The 22,500-nt window shown below is 46.3% G+C and overlaps 1 protein-coding gene across 4 annotated transcripts in view; it reads left to right on the top strand.

Annotated features, from left to right (window-relative positions):
• Window positions 1-22,500, top strand: part of ci (cubitus interruptus) — a 583,843-nt gene that overhangs the window by 493,887 nt on the left and 67,456 nt on the right. The window contains exon 2 of one of the 4 annotated variants that reach the window (XM_070093625.1): window positions 11,144-11,314. The exons of the other annotated variants lie outside the window; for them this stretch is intronic. The gene's annotated coding sequence lies outside the window, so the exon portion shown is untranslated. The remainder of the gene's footprint in view (window positions 1-11,143; window positions 11,315-22,500) is intronic. 4 annotated transcript variants of the gene reach the window in all.

Raw genomic sequence — 22,500 nt, 5'->3', positions numbered from 1 at the left:
GCGTCAGAAATGTTCTTGTGGTGTGCGTCGGAAATGTTCTCGTGGCGTGCGTCTGAAATGTTCTTGTGGCGTGCGTCGGAAATGTTCTCGTGGCGTGCGTCTGAAATGTTCTTGTGGTGTGCGTCGGAAATGTTCTCGTGGCGTGCGTCTGAAATGTTCTTGTGGTGTGCGTCGGAAATGTTCTCGTGGCGTGCGTCTGAAATGTTCTTGTGGCGTGCGTCGGAAATGTTCTCGTGGCGTGCGTCTGAAATGTTCTTGTGGCGTGCGTCGGAAATGTTCTCGTGGCGTGCGTCTGAAATGTTCTTGTGGCGTGCGTCGGAAATGTTCTCGTGGCGTGCGTCTGAAATGTTCTTGTGGCGTGCGTCGGAAATGTTCTCGTGGCGTGCGTCTGAAATGTTCTTGTGGTGTGCGTCGGAAATGTTCTTGTGGCGTGCGTCTGAAATGTTCTTGTGGCGTGCGTCTGAAATGTTCTGGTGGCGTTCGTCTGAAATGTTCTTGTGGCGTGCGTCGGAAATGTTCTTGTGGTGTGCGTCGGAAATGTTCTCGTGGCGTGCGTCTGAAATGTTCTGGTGGCGTTCGTCTGAAATGTTCTTGTGGCGTGCGTCGGAAATGTTCTTGTGGTGTGCGTCGGAAATGTTCTCGTGGCGTGCGTCTGAAATGTTCTGGTGGCGTTCGTCTGAAATGTTCTTGTGGCGTGCGTCGGAAATGTTCTTGTGGTGTGCGTCGGAAATGTTCTTGTGGCGTGCGTCTGAAATGTTCTGGTGGCGTTCGTCTGAAATGTTCTTGTGGCGTGCGTCGGAAATGTTCTGGTGGCGTTCGTCTGAAATGTTCTTGTGGCGTGCGTCTGAAATGTTCTTGTGGCGTTCGTCTGAAATGTTCTTGTGGCGTGCGTCTGAAATGTTCTGGTGGCGTTCGTCTGAAATGTTCTTGTGGCGTGCGTCGGAAATGTTCTGGTGGCGTTCGTCTGAAATGTTCTTGTGGCGTGCGTCTGAAATGTTCTTGTGGCGTTCGTCTGAAATGTTCTTGTGGCGTGCGTCTGAAATGTTCTGGTGGCGTTCGTCTGAAATGTTCTTGTGGCGTGCGTCGGAAATGTTCTTGTGGTGTGCGTCGGAAATGTTCTTGTGGTGTGCGTCGGAAATGTTCTTGTGGTGTGCGTCGGAAATGTTCTTGTGGTGTGCGTCGGAAATGTTCTGGTGGCGTTCGTCTGAAATGTTCTTGTGGCGTGCGTCGGAAATGTTCTGGTGGTGTGCGTCTGAAATGTTCTTGTGGTGTGCGTCTGAAATGTTCTTGTGGTGTGCGTCTGAAATGTTCTTGTGGTGTGCGTCTGAAATGTTCTTGTGGTGTGCGTCTGAAATGTTCTTGTGGTGTGCGCCTGAAATGTTCTGGTGGCGTGCGTCGGAAATGTTCTCGTGGCGTGCGTCTGAAATGTTCTTGTGGCGTGCGTCGGAAATGTTCTGGTGGCGTGCGTCTGAAATGTTCTTGTGGCGTGCGTCGGAAATGTTCTGGTGGCGTGCGTCGGAAATGTTCTGGTGGCGTGCGTCGGAAATGTTCTGGTGGCGTGCGTCGGAAATGTTCTGGTGGCGTGCGTCGGAAATGTTCTGGTGGCGTGCGTCGGAAATGTTCTGGTGGCGTGCGTCGGAAATGTTCTCGTAGCGTGCGTCGGAAATGTAACGCACACACGTACATGTGTGTGTGAGCCAGTACATGAGTGTGTGAACCAGTACATGACTGTGTGAACCAGTACGTGTGTGTGTGAACCAGTACATGTGTGTGAGAACCAATACATGAATGTGTGAGCCAGTACATGAATGTGTGAACCAGTACATGAGTGTGTGAACCAGTACATGAGTGTGTGAACCAGTACATGAGTGTCTGAACCAGTACATGAGTGTGTGAACCAGTACATGAGTGTGTGAACCAGTACATGAGTGTGTGAACCAGTACAAGAGTGTGTGAACCAGTACAAGAGTGTGTGAACCAGTACAAGAGTGTGTGAACCAGTACAAGAGTGTGTGAACCAGTACAAGAGTGTGTGAACCAGTACATGTGTGTGTGAACCAGTACATGTGTGTGTGAACCAGTACATGTGTGTGTGAACCAGTACATGAGTGTGTGAACCAATACATGAGTGTGTGTGAACCAGTACATGAGTGTGTGAACCAGTACATGAGTGTGTGTGAACCAGTACATGAGTGTGTGAACCAGTACATGAGTGTGTGAACCAGTACATGTGTGTGTGAACCAGTACATGAGCGTGTGAACCAGTACATGAGTGTGTGAACCAGTACATGAGTGTGTGAACCAGTACATGAGTGTGTGAACCAGTACATGAGTGTGTGAACCAGTACATGTGTGTGTGAACCAGTACATGTGTGTGTGAACCAGTACATGAGTGTGTGAACCAATACATGAGTGTGTGAACCAGTACATGAGTGTGTGAACCAGTACATGAGTGTGTGTGAACCAGTACATGAGTGTGTGAACCAGTACATGAGTGTGTGAACCAGTACATGTGTGTGTGAACCAGTACATGAGCGTGTGAACCAGTACATGAGTGTGTGTGAACCAGTACATGAGTGTGTGAACCAGTACATGAGTGTGTGAACCAGTACATGAGTGTGTGAACCAGTACATGAGTGTGTGAACTAGCACATGAGTGTGTGAACCAGTACATGTGTGTGTGAACCAGTACATGAGTGTGTGAACCAGTACATGAGTGTGAACCAGTACATGAGTGTGTGAACCAGTACATGAGTGTGTGTGAACCAGTACATGAGTGTGTGAACCAGTACATGTGTGTGTGTGAACCAGTACATGAGTGTGAACCAGTACATAAGTGTGTGAACCAGTACATGTGTGAGTGAACCAGTACATGAGTGTGTGAACCAGTACATGAGTGTGTGAACCAGTACATGAGTGTGTGAACCAGTACATGAGTGTGTGAACCAGTACATGTGTGTGTGAACCAGTACATGTGTGTGTGAACCAGTACATGTGTGTGTGAACCAATACATGAATGTGTGAACCAGTACATGAGTGTGTGAACCAGTACAAGAGTGTGTGAACCAGTACGTGTGTGTGTGAACCAGTACATGAGTGTGTGAATCAGTACATGAGTGTGTCAACCAGTACATGTGTGTGTGAACCAGTACATGTGTGTGTGAACCAGTACAGGAGTGTGTGAACCAGTACATGAGTGTGTGTGAACCAGTACATGAGTGTGTGAACCAGTACATGAGTGTGTGAACCAGTACATGAGTGTGTGAACCAGTACATGTGTGTGTGAACCAGTACATGAGTGTGAACCAGTACATGAGTGTGTAAACCAGTACATGAGTGTGTGAACCAGTACATGAGTGTGTGTGAACCAGTACATGAGTGTGTGTGTGAACCAGTACATGAGTGTGTGTGAACCAGTACGTGAGTGTGTGTGAACCAGTACATGAGTGTGTGTGAACCAGTACATGAGTGTGTGTGAACCAGTACATGAGTGTGTGTGAACCAGTACATGAGTGTGTGTGAACCAGTACATGAGTGTGTGTGAACCAGTACATGAGTGTGTGTGAACCAGTACATGGGTGTGTGTGAACCAGTACATGGGTGTGTGTGAACCAGTACATGGGTGTGTGTGAACCAGTACATGAGTGTGAGAACCAGTACATGAGTGTGTGTGAACCAGTACATGAGTTTGTGTGAACCAGTACATGAGTGTGTGTGAACCAGTACATGGGTGGATGTGAACGAGTGTATGAGTGTGAACCAGTACATGAATGAGTGTGAACCAGTACATGAGCGTGTGAACCAGTACATGAGCGTGTGAACCAGTACATGAGTGTGTGAACCAGTACATGAGTGTGCGAACCAGTACATGAGTGTGTGAACCAGTACATGAGTGTGTGAACCAGTACATGAGTGTGAACCAGTACACGAGTGTGTTAACCAGTACATGAGTGTGTGAACCTGTACATGAGTGTGTGAACCAGTACATGAGTGTGTGAACGAGTACATGAGTGTGTGAACCAGTACATGAGTGTGTGAACCAGTACATGAGTGTGTGAACCAGTACATGAGTGTGTGAACTAGTACATGAGTGTGTGAACCAGTACATGAGTGTGTGAACCAGTACATGAGTGTGTGAACCAGTACATGAGTGTGTGAACCAGTACATGAGTGTGTGAACCAGTACATGAGTGTGTGTGAACCAGTACATGAGTGTGTGAACCAGTACATGTGTGTGTGTGAACCAGTACATGAGTGTGTGAACCAGTACATAAGTGTGTGAACCAGTACATGTGTGTGTGAACCAGTACATGAGTGTGTGAACCAGTACATGAGTGTGTGAACCAGTACATGAGTGTGTGAACCAGTACATGAGTGTGTGAACCAGTACATGAGTGTGTGAACCAGTACATGTGTGTGTGAACCAGTACATGTGTGTGTGAACCAGTACATGTGTGTGTGAACCAATACATGAATGTGTGAACCAGTACATGAGTGTGTGAACCAGTACAAGAGTGTGTGAACCAGTACGTGTGTGTGTGAACCAGTACATGAGTGTGTGAATCAGTACATGAGTGTGTCAACCAGTACATGTGTGTGTGAACCAGTACGTGTGTGTGTGAACCAGTACAGGAGTGTGTGAACCAGTACATGAGTGTGTGAACCAGTACATGAGTGTGTGAACCAGTACATGAGTGTGAACCAGTACATGAGTGTGTAAACCAGTACATGAGTGTGTGAACCAGTACATGAGTGTGTGTGAACCAGTACATGAGTGTGTGTGAACCAGTACATGAGTGTGTGTGAACCAGTACATGAGTGTGTGTGAACCAGTACATGAGTGTGTGTGAACCAGTACATGAGTGTGTGTGAACCAGTACATGAGTGTGTGTGAACCAATACATGAGTGTGTGTGAACCAGTACATGAGTGTGTGTGAACCAGTACATGGGTGTGTGTGAACCAGTACATGGGTGTGTGTGAACCAGTACATGGGTGTGTGTGAACCAGTACATGAGTGTGTGTGAACCAGTACATGAGTTTGTGTGAACCAGTACATGAGTGTGTGTGAACCAGTACATGGGTGGATGTGAACGAGTGTATGAGTGTGAACCAGTACATGAATGAGTGTGAACAAGTACATGAGCGTGTGAACCAGTACATGAGCGTGTGAACCAGTACATGAGTGTGTGAACCAGTACATGAGTGTGCGAACCAGTACATGAGTGTGAACCAGTACACGAGTGTGTTAACCAGTACATGAGTGTGTGAACCTGTACATGAGTGTGTGAACCAGTACATGAGTGTGTGAACGAGTACATGAGTGTGTGAACCAGTACATGAGTGTGTGAACCAGTACATGAGTGTGAACCAGTACACGAGTGTGTTAACCAGTACATGAGTGTGTGTGAACCAGTACATGAGTGTGAACCAGTACATGAGTGAACCAGTACATGAGTGTGTAAACCAGTACATGAGTGTGTGAACCAGTACATGAGTGTGTAAACCAGTACAGGAGTGTGTGAACCAGTACATGAGTGTGTGAACCAGTACATGAGTGTGTGTGAACCAGTACATGAGTGTGTGTGAACCAGTACATGAGTGTGTGAACCAGTATACGAGTGTGTGAACCAGTACGTGTGTGTGTGTGAACCAGTACATGAGTGTGTGAATCAGTACATGTGTGTGTGAACCAGTACATGAGTGTGTGAACCAGTACATGTGTGTGTGAACCAGTACATGAGTGTGTGAACCAGTACATGAGTGTGTGAACCAGTACATGAGTGTGTGAACCAGTACATGAGTGTGTGTGAACCAGTACATGGGTGTGTGTGAACCAGTACATGGGTGTGTGTGAACCAGTACATGGGTGTGTGTGAACCAGTACATGAGTGTGAGAACCAGTACATGAGTGTGTGTGAACCAGTACATGAGTTTGTGTGAACCAGTACATGAGTGTGTGTGAACCAGTACATGAGTGTATGTGAACCAGTACATGAGTGTGTGTGAACCAGTACATGAGTGTGTGTGAACCAGTACGTGTGTGTGTGTGAACCAGTACATGAGTGTGTGAATCAGTACATGAGTGTGTGAACCAGTACATGTGTGTGTGAACCAGTACATGTGTGTGTGAACCAGTACATGAGTGTGTGAACTAGTACATGTGTGTGTGAACAGTACATGAGTGTGTGAACCAGTTCATGAGTGTGTGAACCAGTACATGGGTGTTTGAACCAGTACATGAGTGTGTGAACCAGTACATGTGTGTGAACCAGTACATGAGTGTGTGAACCAGTACATGAGTGTGTGAACCAGTACATGTGTGTGTGAACCAGTACATGTGTGTGAACCAGTACATGTGTGTGTGAACCAGTACATTGTGTGTGAACCAGTACATGAGTGTGTGAACCAGTACATGTGTGTGTGAACCAGTACATGAGTGTGTGTGAACCAGTACATGAGTGTGAACCAGTACATGAGTGTGTGTGAACCAGTACATGAGTGTGTGTGAACCAGTTCATGAGTGTGTGTGAACCAGTAAATGAGTGTGTGTGAACCAGTACATGAGTGTGTGTGAACCAGTACATGAGTGTGTGTGAACCAGTACATGAGTGTGTGTGAACCAGTACATGAGTGTGTGTGAACCAGTACATGAGTGTGTGTGAACCAGTACATGAGTGTGTGTGAGCCAGTACGTGAGTGTGTGAACCAGTACATGAGTGTGTGAACCAGTACATGGGTGTGTGAACCAGTACATGTGTGTGTGAAGCAGTACATGAGTGTGTGAACCAGTACATGAGTGTGTGAACCAGTACATGGGTGTGTGTGTGAACGAGTACATGAGTGTGTGAACCAGTACATGAATGTGTGTGAACCAGTACATGAGTGTGTGTGAACCAGTACATGTGTGTGTGAACCAGTACATGAGTGTGTGTGAACCAGTACGTGAGTGTGTGAACCAGTACATGAGTGTGTGAACCAGTACATGAGTGTGTGTGAACCAGTACATGAGTGTGTGAACCAGTACATGAGTGTGTGTGAACCAGTACACGAGTGTGTGTGAACCAGTACACGAGTGTGTGAACCAGTACATGAGTGTGTGTGAACCAGTACATGAGTGTGTGTGAACCAGTACATGAGTGTGTGTGAACCAGTACATGAGTGTATGTAAACCAGTACATAAGTGTGTGTGAACCAGTACATGAGTGTGTGTGAACCAGTACATGAGTGTGTGTGAACCAGTACATGAGTGTGTGTGTTAACCAGTACATGAGTGTATGAACCAGTACATGAGTGTATGTGAACCAGTACGTGAGTGTGTGTGAACCAGTACGTGAGTGTGTGTGAACCAGTACATGAGTGTGCGTGAACCAGTACATGAGTGTGTGTGTGAACCAGTACATGAGTGTGTGAACCAGTACATGAGTGTGTGTGAACCAGTACATGAGTGTGTGAACCAGTACATGAGTGTGTGTGAACCAGTACATGAGTGTGTGTGTGAACCAGTACATGAGTGTGTGTGTGAACCAGTACATGAGTGTGTGTGTGAACCAGTACATGAGTGTGTGTGTGAACCAGTACATGAGTGTGTGTGAACCAGTACATGAGTGTGTGTGAACCAGTACATGAGTGTGTGTGAACCAGTACATGGGTGTGAACCAGTACATGAGTGTGAGAACCAGTACATGAGTGTGTGTGAACCAGTACATGAGTTTGTGTGAACCAGTACATGAGTGTGTGTGAACCAGTACATGGGTGGATGTGAACCAGTGCATGAGTGTGAACCAGTACATGAGCAGGTGTGAACCAGTACATGAATGAGTGTGAACCAGTACATGAGTGTGTGTGAACCAGTACATGAGTGTGTGTGAACCAGTACATGAGTGTGTGTGTGAACCAGTACATGAGTATGTGTGAACCAGTACATGAGTAAATAGTGTGCTGAAAATATCTAGCCTAGACAGGACTCGCAGCAATGGTTTTAAGTTGGAAAAATTCAGATTCAGGAGGGATATAGGAAAGTACTGGTTTGGTAATAGAGTTGTGGATGAGTGGAACAAACTACCAAGTACCGTTATAGAGGCCAGAACGTTGTGTAGCTTTAAAAATAGGTTGGATAAATACATGAGTAGATGTGGGTGGGTGTGAGTTAGACCTGATAGCTTGTGCTAACAGGTCGGTTGCCGTGTTCCTCCCTTAAGTCAATGTGACCTGACCTGACTAGGTTGGGTGCATTGGCTTAAGCCGGTAGGGACTTGGACCTGCCTCGCATGGGCCAGTAGGCCTTCTGCAGTGTTCCTTCGTTCTTATGTTCTTATGTTCTTATGTGAACCAGTACATGGGTGTGTGTGAACCAGTACATGAGTGTGTGTGAACCAGTACATGAGCAGGTGTGAACCAGTACATGAGTGTGTGTGAACCAGTACATGTATGTGAGCCAGTACATGTGTGAACCAGTACATGAGTGTGTGTGAACCAGTACATGAGCAGGTGTGAACCAGTGTATGAGTGTGTGTGAACCAGTACATGAGTGTGTGTGAACCAGTACATGAGTGTGTATGAACCATTACATAAGCAGGTGTGAACCAGTACATGAGCAGGTGTGAACCAGTACATAAGCAGGTGTTTACCAATACATAAGCAGGTGTGAACCAGTACATGAGCAATTGTGAAGCAGTACATAAGCAGGTGTGAATCAGTACATAAGCAGGTGTGAACCAGTACATGAGCAGGTGTGAACCAGTACATAAGCAGGTGTTTACCAATACATAAGCAGGTGTGAACCAGTACATGAGCAATTGTGAAGCAGTACATAAGCAGGTGTGAATCAGTACATAAGCAGGTGTGAACCAGTACATGAGCAGGTGTGAACCAGTACATAAGCAGGTGTGGACCAGTACATAAGCAGGTGTGAACCAGTACATGAGCAATTGTGAAACAGTACATAAGCAGGTGTGAACCAGTACATAAGCAGGTGTGAACCAGTACATAAGCAGGTGTGAACCAGTACATAAGCAGGTGTGGACCAGTACATAAGCAGGTGTGGACCAGTACATGAGCAGGTGTGAACCAGTACATGAGCAATTGTGAAGCAGTACATAAGCAGGTGTGAACCAGTACATAAGCAGGTGTGAACCAGTACATAAGCAGGTGTGAACCAGTACATAAGCAGGTGTGGACCAGTACATAAGCAGGTGTGGACCAGTACATAAGCAGGTGTGAACCAGTACATGAGCAGGTGTGAACCAGTACATAAGCAGGTGTGGACCAGTACATAAGCAGGTGTGAACCAGTACATGAGCAATTGTGAAGCAGTACATAAGCAGGTGTGAACCAGTACATAAGCAGGTGTGAACCAGTACATAAGCAGGTGTGGACCAGTACATAAGCAGGTGTGGACCAGTACATAAGCAGGTGTGAACCAGTACATAAGCAGGTGTGGACCAGTACATAAGCAGGTGTGAACCAGTACATGAGGTGTGAACCAGTACATGAGGTGTGAACCAGTGCATAAGCAGGTGTGAACCAATACATAAGCAGGTGTGAACCAGTACATAAGCAGATGTGAACCAGCACATGAGCAGGCGTGAACCAGTTCATAAGCAGGTGTGAACCAGTACTTGAGGTGTGAACCCGTATATAAGCAAATGTGAACCAGTACATGAGTGTGTGTGTGAACCAGTACATGAGTGTGTGAACCAGTACATGAGTGTGTGTGAACCAGTACATGAGTGTGTGAACCAGTACATGAGTGTGTGTGAACCAGTACATGAGTGTGTGTGTGAACCAGTACATGAGTGTGTGTGTGAACCAGTACATGAGTGTGTGTGTGAACCAGTACATGAGTGTGTGTGAACCAGTACATGAGTGTGTGTGAACCAGTACATGAGTGTGTGTGAACCAGTACATGGGTGTGAACCAGTACATGAGTGTGAGAACCAGTACATGAGTGTGTGTGAACCAGTACATGAGGTGTGAACCAGTACATGAGGTGTGAACCAGTGCATAAGCAGGTGTGAACCAATACATAAGCAGGTGTGGACCAGTACATAAGCAGGTGTGAACCAGTACATGAGGTGTGAACCAGTACATGAGGTGTGAACCAGTGCATAAGCAGGTGTGAACCAGTAGATAAGCAGGTGTGGACCAGTACATAAGCAGGTGTAAACCAGTACATAACCAGGTGTGAACCAGTGCATAAACAGGTGTGAACCAGTTCACGAACAGGTGTGAACCAGTACATAATTGTACGTACTGGTTGGGATTGTACATACTGGAGCAGCCAGAACGAACTATTATATTCATAAGGAAGTGCTAAACCAGTGAGGGTCGGGTCATTCCATGTATGGGAAATGGATGACAGTCGGGATTGATCAGAGGAATGGGAGGGTAGCTTAGATTCCTTGGATCAAGAACCCTACATTATGGTAAAAAAAATTGCTCCTATCCTATTAGTTTTCTGTTTGGTGGAAGATTGTATATCAAAGCCACGGGTATGAATATGGAAGCATGTTAAATGCTTTGCACTCTGGCAGGACTGCTGGTGTCTTCTGTTTTATGAACACTTGTGTTTCTATAATGTTTCCTTTCGTGTTTAGGCAGCCTGGTGTGAGACCGGGAGCGATGATCCTTGTATCCTTGACCGAGAGAGTGTTTCATCTCTTCCTTATTTTTCCTGTAAGAGAGTAGCAGTTACATTACAGCTTCCAGGTTTCCCAGTTCTTCAATGGCCAGGTGGTTTCTCGCCGCTGCTGCCACCAGCCTCCTTCCCCACCCTTTTTATTGTCTCATCATTTGATATCATAAGGGAATATCGCATTTGGTATTACTCGTGTGAGTTTTGTCTTCGTGATAACTATGACGTTAGGGGTTTCCCCTCTCTTTCAGACCTCTACTACACTATTTCCTGCCTTTAGGGAGTGAATGGAGAGAGGGAGAGCCTTTGATCTGGACCTCGTCAGTAGAGATAGAATGTATAACAACACCAGAGATACAAGCTTAGTGAACCCAACAGATAACTTTGTTATAAACTTTAACATCTTCTGTTATGTATCAATGTATTTCTCTGTCTCTCTTTCTCTGTCTCTCACACACTTTCACCATTGTCACTGTGTGTTCTCTATCATTGTTCTTTTCCTGCCCAGGCCGGTGTCCGCTCTTTGCGTAGCCCCGCCATCGCTGCTCATTAGGCGAGAGTCTTGTTCCTCTTGGATGGGAGTTTGGCCCTTGTGTTCTTGTTCTGTCTACTACCCTCTACACCGGACAACCCTTAGTCGCGTTACTTAGCCCCGTCACACTCAACAACTCTTAAATACGTGAGTGATGATTCTCTCTCTCTCTTTCTCTCTCGTTATTCTCTTCATGGTGTATGCTAGTTACCATCTGCCAAAGGCTCTTCTCAATAGATACATAGCCTAGTATAATTATTAGTTTGTGTTTTGTGTATGTGCTGACCTGATCGCATGTGCTGGGAGTTGATTCACTGCTCCTGGCACTTCCTCTTAACCTTTATCAAGCAGCTTTTCAGATTTCTGGCTTCCAAGGCCCGATCATACCTTTCCTTAAAACTGTGGTGATCAGTGTTGTAGAAGTGTGTCAAGTTGAGCCACTCTCTGCTTGTAGTTCCTTCTCTCAGCACCAGTATCATTGCAGACCTATACATCTTCCTTGGTTTGCGATCCTGGCACGAACACGAGACTCCTACACGTTGTACGACACGTTTCTGCTGCCAAGACGTTTCGCTCTGTTTTCGTATATAAAGTTTTGACCCGTGTGTTTGTGACATAATAGTGTTTATGACACTTATAAGTGTTTATGACACTTATAAGTGTTTATGACACTTATAAGTGTTTATTACACATATAACAGTGATATGGAGACACATCTGAAGTGTCTCCTCCTCTCAGACTGTACTCTGTGTCTGGTCTTCTCTCGTCCTCTCAGACTGTACTCTGTGTCTGGTCTTCTCTCGTCCTCTCAGACTGTATTCTGTGTCTGGTCTTCTCTCGTCCTCTCAGACTGTATTCTGTGCACAAATAAACCTAACACTGGACCCTGGGCTGGGCATAAGAAAGCCCACACTGGGCCCCGGGCAGAGCATAAATGAAGCCTCACACAGGGCCCCGGGCAGAGCATAAAGGAAGCCTCACACAGGGCCCTAGGAAGAGCATAACGCCTCACACAGGGCCGCCTAGGAAGAGCATAAGAAGGCCTCACACGGCCTCGGGAAGAGGAGAAGGAAGCCTCGCACAGGGCCTCCGGTAGAGGATAAGGAAGCCTCACACAGGCCTCCGGTAGAGGATAAGGAAGCCTCACACAGGCCTCCGGTAGAGGATAAGGAAGCTTCACACAGGGCCCCGGAAAGAGCATAAGGAAGTATCACAGCCTCGGGAAGAGGATAAGGAAGCCTTACAAAGGGCCCTAGGAAGAACATAAGGAAACCTCACACACGGTCTCGGGAAGAGCATAAGGAAGCCTCACATAGGTCCCGGAAAGAGGATAAGGAAGCCTCACATAGGGTCCCGGAAAGAGGATAAGGAAGCCTCACATACGGCCCTAGGAGGAGCATCACAGAGCTCCGGGAAGAGGATAAGGAAGCCTCAACCTAGGCCTGGAGGCCACACAATGGGAAGCAGGGGTTTCCTATGTGAACTTCCAAGGCGTTTGAAGGTTTACTTCTCGTCCTACCAAGGAAAAAGACGTTCAGTTTTGAATGACAGTGATGCCGTTCAGAGAGCAGAGTCCTCACATGGCACGGAACGTCGCTTTTCCGACGTTCTTCGGCGACCTGTGTGTAGTTAACGGAAGAGACGTTCAATGTGCTTTACGTAACTCGCTTACAGTAATGTGTAGCGTCTTCGTTATTAACATCGTTCACGTCAGCGGCAGGAAGTGTTGAATGACACTTTGAATTTTGTGGATGGAATTGTTTATTTTGACTTTATAGCTGGATTTGTGGATGGAATTGTTTGATATTTGTAGAATTGTGACTATAATTTGTTGGTTAAAATTGTAACTAGAATTGTTTGTGACTAGAATTGTTTAGATGAGGAATTTTTCAGAGAGTTTCGTTGTCAACACAGAGAGCAGAGACGTCACAGTAACCAGTTCCTTATAGCGATCCAGGAGTTGCTGAGTATATTCCGTATCTCCCTGAGTGATGGGGACCTCTCTGTCGTGACTTGTGGGCCATCTGGCGTGACTTGTGGGTCCTCTGGCGTGACTTGTGGGTCCTCTGGCGTGACTTGTGGATCCGATGTCGTGACTTGTAGGCCCTCTGTCGTGACTTGTGGGCCCGCCGTCGTGACTTGTAGGCCCTCTGTCGTGATTTGTGGGCTTTCTGTCGTGACTTGTGGGCCCTATGGCGTGACTTGTTGGCCCTCTGTCGTGACTTGTGGGCCCGCCGTCGTGACTTGTGGGCCCTCTGTCGTGACTTGTTGGCCCTATGGCCTGACTTGTGGACTCTCTGGCGTGACTTATGGGCCCTATGGCGTGACTTGTGGGCCCTCTGTCGTGACTTGTAGGCCCTCTGTCGTGACTTGTGGGCCTGTTGTCGTGACCTGGGGCCCGCAGTCTTGATTTGTGGGCCCGCTATCGTGACTTGTGGGCCCTCTTTCGTGACTTGTTGGTCCTCTGTTGTGACTTGTGGGCCCTCTGTCGCGACTTGTGGGTCCTCTGTCGTGACTTGTGGGCCTGTTGTCGTGACCTGGGGCCCGCAGTCTTGATTTGTGGGCCCGCTATCGTGACTTGTGGGCCCTCTGTCGTGACTTGTTGGTCCTCTGTCGTGACTTGAGCCCTCTGTCGTGACTTGTGAGCCCTCTGGCGTGACTTCTGGGCCCTCTGTCGTGACTAGTGGTCCCTATGTTGTGACCTTGCTGTAAGAGAAGTGTACTTTAAAACGTGGGAGTAAGGACACCTTGACTACCTTTAAGAGAAGAGTACTTTAAAACCTCGAGTAAGTCCTGACTGCCTCCCCCGATGGAGGTAGGTCCGGCCCTGCGTACCCCTCACCCAGGGGTTGCATGCACCCTGGCATCAAGGTATTGACAGTAATGGAGGCAGATGATAGTAATCACGACCTTCTGGGGGAAGACAGCGTCTTGTTTAGTGACCTGGGGGTGCCCATCTTGCTAATTCTTCAAACCACCTCCCGCTCGACACATGTACTTGGCAGATGCTCACTGGAGACCTTATAACCGTAAATACAGTCATTGAGGTGGTGGGTCCTGAGATACAGCTCACAGAAATCTATAACCGCGAATTTGTATTCTGCTGTAGTTCATGAGGCGGTAAACTTTAGTGGAGGCTCTCTACTCCGTCTGGTAATGGAAGATTTGTCTGTTGTGTGTGTGTGTGTTTGTGTGTGTGTGTGTGTGTGTGTGTGTGTGTGTGTGTGTGTGTATGTTATGTGTGTATATGAGCGTGTTCTCACCTAATTGTACTCCTGTAGTTGTGGTTGTAGTGTCCGAGTCATAGCTCCTGGCCCCGCCTCTTCACTGGTCGCTAGTAGGTGTGTGTGTGTGTGTGTGTGTGTGTGAGAGTGAGTGAGTGTATGTGTGTATGTGCGTGTGTTAATCATATATATGTCTGCCAGACCCACCAATTCTTCCCTCCTCCCTGGCAACTCGCTCACATACAAGTATAAAACCCACGACACACGGAGGCGAACAAAAAAATCAACAAGGAAGCAAAAAGCGAGTATAGACGTAGAAATTTGTCAAGGTAAGTAGAGACCTGGCGAGTACACGGAGCTTTTGACAGTAATGAAGGCAATGACTGTGATCTTTCAGGTAATGAGAGAGTTGGGACTATCACCAGCCTCTGTGATTGGCAATGTTACGCTTCGCTGCTCCAAGAATTGCTCTCCATTTAAGAATGGTCAAAGCCGACGTTCTTAGCCCTCTGGTGGGGATATAATAGTGAGGAGTGGATATATTAAAACAATCACAACGTGTTTCACAGAGTTGGCAAATGTTAGTCTTCCTGTGATGATGTATCACAGTGAGGTGTGGTGTGTTGCAGTGGATAATAGGTTTGTACACTGGCATCTATCTTTCTCTCTCCACTACTTGATGGAGGATCAATAGTTAATCAGTGTACACATACTGAGATTAGTTTAATCCCTGCAGGGATTTAATATCTCTAAGGAATCAAGTATAGGAACAGTATTGGGGCATCCCAGTATAACTACTGACCCGTGCTAGGATATACGGTTTATGTATATTTCTGGTGATATGTTTGGTGTTATGTTCACCCCTAGGGCCTTTTCAAGGCCTGACATTTGTCTGGTCTGTTCTCTCCCTCTTCAAATCACATAACTTTATATTTGCTGTGGTTTTTCGAGTTTAACTCAAGAAGTCACGTGTCTGTATCCCTCCTCTTTCATCATCATATTCTTCTCGTTAGTTTTATACATAAGAAAACAGTGACACAAAAGACTGAATCCCCTCTGGTAAGTCTTTTTTACGTATATTAAGTACATTTAAGGATTCCAATACTAAGCCTTTCAAAACCCCACTCGTTAATAATCATAATATATTAATTATAAGCGTCTCTGGCAAGACAGTGATGGAGTGAATGATGACGAGTGTTTCTTCTTTTTCGGGTCACTCTGCCTTGGTGGGACACGGCCGATGTGTTAAAAGATCTCCAAGTACATGATACAACTTAGAGACCATAGCTGACATCAATAACATACTATATAGATTATTATTGTAATTATGGGGGAGCACTAAACCCGTAGGATTATACAGCGCATGTGGGGGGGGGCTGATTTAAGGTATTCAGGCTCAATTCAGGGAGCCGGAGCACAGATCCAATTCCCTAAATCAAGAGCCCCCTCACCAGCGTCAAGGAACCTCCCTTGAGGGGCATACTATATAGAGCCCCTCCTGTTTTGCAGAGCATTTCGGGCAACATCTCATTCTCATATCTCATACCTTACTGTTATTCTCTGCCTTGTGTCCTCCAGGTACTCACTGGAGCAATCTTGACTTTTAACTTCGCCTTTTACTCAAGTTTCTGGATTAATGTCTGGTAAGGCACTATACCAGTTGATTTTTTTTGCAGTCCAAAAAGATGCCATCCACCCAATCCTGTCTTGTTTTGCCATTGTGACTTCTGTCGTAGAACTCCTACAGATTCGCAAGACAGGATTTTGCATCCTTTTTATCCATGCTGGTTTTCCGTATATATCCTTATCCTAGCGTTCCAATATCAGTTTTTTCCTTACTTTCTTCACCAGAGCCTTTTACAGGACGCGTGTTACAAATGCTGACCTGTAAGTCAAGGTCTTTTTTTTATCCCTCTTGGTAAATGGGAATGACCTTTGCCTTGTATTCAGTTTTCTGGTGTTTGTCCTGAGTGTAGAGATTGCTTGAAGACATTTTGTAGTTTCCAAATTAGTCTCTCGTCGGGACAAATCCTTTAAAAAGCTTGCTTAATTAACGTTCATTGTGTCTGTGTACTCACCTGTTAGTGGTTACAGGAGTCGAGTCACAGCTCCTGGCCCTCGCCTCCTCGTTGCAGGAGTCGAGTCACAGCTGCTGGCCCTCGCCTCCTCGCTGATCGCTACTAGGTCCACTCTCCCTGCTCCCAAGAGCTTCATCGTGTGTGTGTGTGTGTGTGTGTGTGTGTGTGTGTGTGTGTGTGTGTGTGTGTGTGTGTGTGTGTGTGTGTGTGTGTGTGTGAGCATGCGGTGTGGTCGCGAACCTGTTAACAAAACAAAAAAAGCTACCTGGTGAGTATATTTGGCGAGGGTAGCGTTTGATTGCCGGGATATGAACACTGGTTCCCTCTACACTACCTGATGACTTCATTACTAGGACCTCTGCTAGCACCATCCAGCGACTGCTTTCGCGCATAAACGCCCTCTATTATCCTAGCTTTCCGCGAGGATCACTCGCGCCCTCAACTGCCTCATTAACACCCCGCGTCATTTATCACCAATCAGCTGGACACGGCATCGCGATAGAGTGGCCTGGGAGTTAGATGCAGCCGGATACATTTCTGTGGGTGTCTGGAGGGGAGGAACGGGGCCGGCCATGGCTGGGTGATGGATGATGCAGCTGGCGGAGCCTGATAGCCTACCTGTCTGATGGTCAACCCTATCACCAGTACCCTTCATTATTTCACCAGTCTGGCTACACTACTTGAATATTGTGGTGGTGATGGCAAGGTTGTAGTGGTGATGACTTGGGTGTGGTGATGACAAGGTTGTGGTGGTGATAACTAGGGTGTGGTGATAAGGTTGTGGTGGTGATTAATAGGGTGGGGTGGTGATGACAGGGTGTGGTGGTGATGACAACTAGGGTGTGATAATGATGACTAGGGTGTGGTGGTGATGACAAGGTTGTGGTGGTGATGACTAGGTTGTAATGGTGATGACTAGGGTGTGGTGATGACTAGGGTGTGGTAATGATGATTAGGGTGTGGTAATGATGACTAGTGTGTGGTGGTGATGACAAGGTTGTGGTGGTGATGACTAGGTTGTGGTGGTGGTGACTAGGTTGTGGTGGTAATGACAAGGTTGTGGTGGTGATGACAAGGTTGTAATGGTGATGACTAGGTTGTGGTGATAACAAGGTTGTGGTGATAACTAGGGTGTGGTAATGATGACTAGTGTGTGGTGGTGATGACAAGGTTGTGGTGGTGATGACTAGGTTGTGGTGGTGATGACAAGGGTGTGGTGGTGATGACTAGGTTGTGGTGGTGATGACAAGGGTGTGGTGGTCTACTAACCTGGAATCTACCTGAAGTGTTTTCTGGGGGGAAGGGGTCAACACCCCTGCGGCCCGGTCTCAGACCATGTCTCACGGTGGATCAGGCCTGATCAGCCAGGCTGTTGGTACTAGCTGCACGAAGTCCAGCGTAAGCAACACAGCCTGGCTAATGAAGCACTGACTTGAGAAACTTGTGGAGTTCCTTCTTGAAGACAGCCAGAGTTCTGTTGGTAATTCCCCCTTATGTATGACGGGAGGATGTTGGGAAGTCTTGGTCCTGTCACACTTATTGCATTCTCTTCGTGTACTCCTGCCACCCCTGCTTTTCACTGAGGGTATTTTGCACCGTCTGCCAAGCCTCTTATTTTCATGGGGAACAATCCTTCTAGATTTTTCAGGTATAGATTATAGTGTTACAAGGAGCACAGGTCAATGGACCCTCAACGTTCTCAGTAATTTAGATGCTTGACTGAGTCTGTGCGGGCAGTGAAAGTTCTCCGCGCATCTCCAATGGAATTAAGTCAATTCGTCTCGACTTTTTTGGGGTTATCCTAGGTAATTTCCACTATGTGTGATAACTGTACTTTCGTGTAACTGTGCCTAAATAAATTTACTTAATTTCGCTTGCCTTAAACGGAGCTGTTTAAAGTACAGCAGTACTCTAGATAGAACAAGGGACTTAAAAAGAGTATCATCATTGGCTCAGCATCTCTTGTTTTGAAGGTTCTAGTTATCCAGCTTATGATTTTTCCTTGTGGTTGTGAAAGTGACGCTGTTGAAATCCTTCAAGGTGAGATCTTCTGACATAATCACTCCCAGGTTTCTGGCATTAGTCTTGACGCTCTATGGTAGAGTGATTCCGGTTTATTTGATGCCTCGTTTCATATTTGTTTCCGCAGTCTTTCTATAATGGAGTAACTGAAACCTGTCCTCATTGAACATCATATTACCATCAGCTCACTGGAAGACCTAGTTTATATGAGCAGTGTCCTCGGTGGACGACACTCATACAAATTCCAGTATCGTCTGTAAAGGATGATACGGCGCTAAGATTTATGTATCTCTGTCGTATATGAAGAGGAGAACAAGGGCCAGTACTGTGACTTGGAGAACACAACTTTTCATGGTTGTGTTGATGACGAGGTTGTGATGATATGGTTGTCCTGATGAGGTTGTGATGATGACAAGAGTCCTGCTGGACTCAGCAAGAGTCAGTAGAGTGTCTGACTCTCTCTTTCTCTCTCTCTCTCTCCCTCTGGGAGCTTTACATACGTGTTTCGGCGTGGAATTCTTTGTGTTACTTTGTTGTTGTGGTGGTGTGTGTGTGTGTGTGTGTGTGTGTGTGTGTGTGTGTGTGTGCGTGTGCGTGTGTTTAGCTAGTGTGTTTGTGAGAGATGTTTTGTTGTGTGTGTGTCATGTTCAGCTATATTCTATCACCACCACCTACCTCTGTTGCTACTATTGATGCTGTAGTTGTTGCTGCGGCTGTAGATGCTGTTGTTGCTGTTGCTTCTGTAGTTGCTATGGCCGCTGTAGTTGCTGCTATTGTTAATGTTGTTACTGTTGTGGTCACTGCAAGTCTGCAACTGCTGCTTCTGTTGCCTGTGTTACCAGGCGTTCTCATGACTGAGACAATGTATTAAGGGATGTATACTGTGAATAACAACACTTTCGTTGTACAGGTCACACACACACACACACACACACACACACACACACACACACACACACACACACACACACACACACTGGACGACAGGAGGGTTAGGGGAGACATGATTACCTGGAGTTTACCTGGAGAGAGTTCCGGTGGTCAACGCCCCCGCGGCCCGGTCTGTGACCAGGCCTCCTGGTGGATCAGAGCCTGATCAACCAGGCTGTTACTGCTGGCTACACGCAAACCAACGTACGAGCCACAGCCCGGCTGGTCAGGAACCGACTTTAGGTGCTTGTCCAGTGCCAGCTTGAAGACTGCCAGGGGTCTGTTGGTAATCCCCCTTATGTATGCTGGGAGGCAGTTGAACAGTCTCGGGCCCCTGACACTTATTGTAACGTCTCTTAACGTGCTAGTGACACCCCTGCTTTTCATTGGGGGGATGTTGCATCGTCTGCCAAGTCTTTTGCTTTCGTAGTGAGTGATTTTCGTGTGCAAGTTCGGTACTAGTCCCTCTAGGATTTTCCAGGTGTATATAATCATGTATCTCTCCCGCCTGCGTTCCAGGGAATACAGGTTTAGGAACCTCAAGCGCTCCCAGTAATTGAGGTGTTTTATCTCCGTTATGCGCGCCGTGAAGTTTCTCTGTACATTTTCTAGGTCAGGAATTTCACCTGCCTTGAAAGGTGCTGTTAGTGTGCAGCAATATTCCAGCGTAGATAGAACAAGTGACCTGAAGAGTGTCATCATGGGCTTGGCCTCCCTAGTTTTGAAGGTTCTCATTATCCATCCTGTCATTTTTCTAGCAGATGCGATTGATACAATGTTATGGTCCTTGAAGGAGAGATCCTCCGACATGATCACTCCCAGGTCTTTGACGTTGGTGTTTCGCTCTATTTTGTGGCCAGAATTTGTTTTGTACTCTGATGAAGATTTAATTTCCTCGTGTTTACCATATCTGAGTAATTGAAATTTCTCATCGTTGAACTTCATATTGTTTTCTGCAGCCCACTGAAAGATTTGGTTGATATCCGCCTGGAGCCTTGCAGTGTCTGCAATGGAAGACACTGTCATGCAGATTCGGGTGTCGTCTGCAAAGGAAGACACGGTGCTGTGGCTGACATCCTTGTCTATGTCAGATATGAGGATGAGAAACAAGATGGGAGCGAGTACTGTGCCTTGTGGAACAGAGCTTTTCACCGTAGCTGCCACGGACTTTACTCTTTTGACTACTACTCTCTGTGTTCTGTTAGTGAGGAAATTATAGATCCATCGACCGACTTTTCCTGTTATTCCTTTAGCACGCATTTTGTGCGCTATTACGCCATGGTCACACTTGTCGAAGGCTTTTGCAAAGTCTATATATATTACATCTGCATTCTTTTTGTCTTCTAGTGCATCTAGGACCTTGTCGTAGTGATCCAATAGTTGAGACAGACAGGAGCGACCTGTTCTAAACCCATGTTGCCCTGGATTGTGTAACTGATGGGTTTCTAGATGGGTGGTGATCTTGCTTCGTAGGACCCTTTCAAAGATTTTTATGATATGGGATGTTAGTGCTATCGGTCTGTAGTTCTTTGCTGTTGCTTTACTGCCCCCTTTGTGGAGTGGGGCTATGTCTGTTGTTTTTAGTAATTGTGGGACGACCCCCGTGTCCATGCTCCCTCTCCATAGGATGGAAAAGGCTCGTGATAGGGGCTTCTTGCAGTTCTTGATGAACACGGAGTTCCATGAGTCTGGCCCTGGGGCAGAGTGCATGGGCATGTCATTTATCACCTGTTCGAAGTCATTTGGCGTCAGGATAACATCGGATAGGCTTGTGTTAACCAAATTCTGTGGCTCTCTCATAAAAAATTAATTTTGATCTTCGACTCTCAGTCTGGTTAGCGGCTTGCTAAAAACTGAGTCATACTGGGACTTGAGTAGCTCACTCATTTCCTTGCTGTCATCTGTGTAGGACCCATCTTGTTTAAGTAGGGGCCCAATACTGGACGTTGTTCTCGACTTTGATTTGGCATTGGGTTTCTTTCGATTTCATTTATGGCTTTTAGTTCTTCCCGCGATTCCTGACTCCTATAAGATTCCTTTAGCTTGAGTTCGATGCTTGCTATTTCTCTGACCAGTGTCTCCCTACGCATTTCAGATATATTGACCTCTTTTAGCCGCTCTGTTATTCTTTTCCGTCGCCTGTAAAGGGAGCGCCTGTCTCTTTCTATTTTACATCTACTCCTCCTTTTTCTTAGAGGAATAAGCCTTGTGCATACATCGAGTGCCACCAAGTTAATCTGTTCTAGGCATAAGTTGGGGTCTGTGTTGCTTAGTATATCTTCCCAGCTTATATCGGTTAGGACTTGGTTTACTTGGTCCCACTTTATGTTTTTGTTATTGAAGTTGAATTTGGTGAATGCTCCCTCGTGACTAGTCTCATTATGTCGGTCTGGGGCTCCGCGCATACATGTCTGAACCTCAATTATGTTGTGATCTGAGTATATTGTTTTTGATATGGTGACATTTCTTATCAGATCATCATTGTTAGTGAAGATGAGGTCTAGTGTATTCTCCAGTCTAGTAGGCTCTATTATTTGCTGGTTTAAATTGAATTTTGTGCAGAGATTTAAAAGCTCGTGTGAGTGTGAGTTTTCATCAGAGCTTCCTCCTGGTATTATTACTGCAACAATATTATTTGCTATATTCCTCCATTTTAGGTGCCTTAAGTTGAAATCCCCCAGGAGCAAGATGTTGGGTGCAGGAGCTGGAAGATTTTCCAGACAGTGGTCAATTTTTAACAGCTGTTCCTGGAATTGCTGGGATGTTGCATCCGGAGGCTTGTAGACTACCACAATGACTAGGTTTTGGTTCTCGACCTTTACTGCTAAAACTTCCACTACATCAGTTGAGGCATTAAGCAGTTCTGTGCAAACAAGTGACTCTGCAATGTACAGGCCAACCCCCCCCCCTTTTTTTTGCCTGTTCATTCTGTCACATCTGTATAGGTTGTAACCTGGGATCCATATTTCGTTGTCCAAGTGATCCTTTATGTGGGTCTGCGAGGAATTGACACAGTGGACAGAGACAGGATGTTCCAGAAATGGAACACAGAAACAAAGGGTCACAATTGGAAGTTGAA

The sequence above is a fragment of the Cherax quadricarinatus genome, chromosome 43 (genome assembly GCF_038502225.1).
Source record: "Cherax quadricarinatus isolate ZL_2023a chromosome 43, ASM3850222v1, whole genome shotgun sequence".
NCBI classification, from domain to species: Eukaryota; Metazoa; Arthropoda; class Malacostraca; order Decapoda; family Parastacidae; genus Cherax; species Cherax quadricarinatus.
The sequence above is the reverse complement of the archived record's forward strand: the minus strand, read 5'-3'. Positions and strand labels throughout refer to the sequence as shown.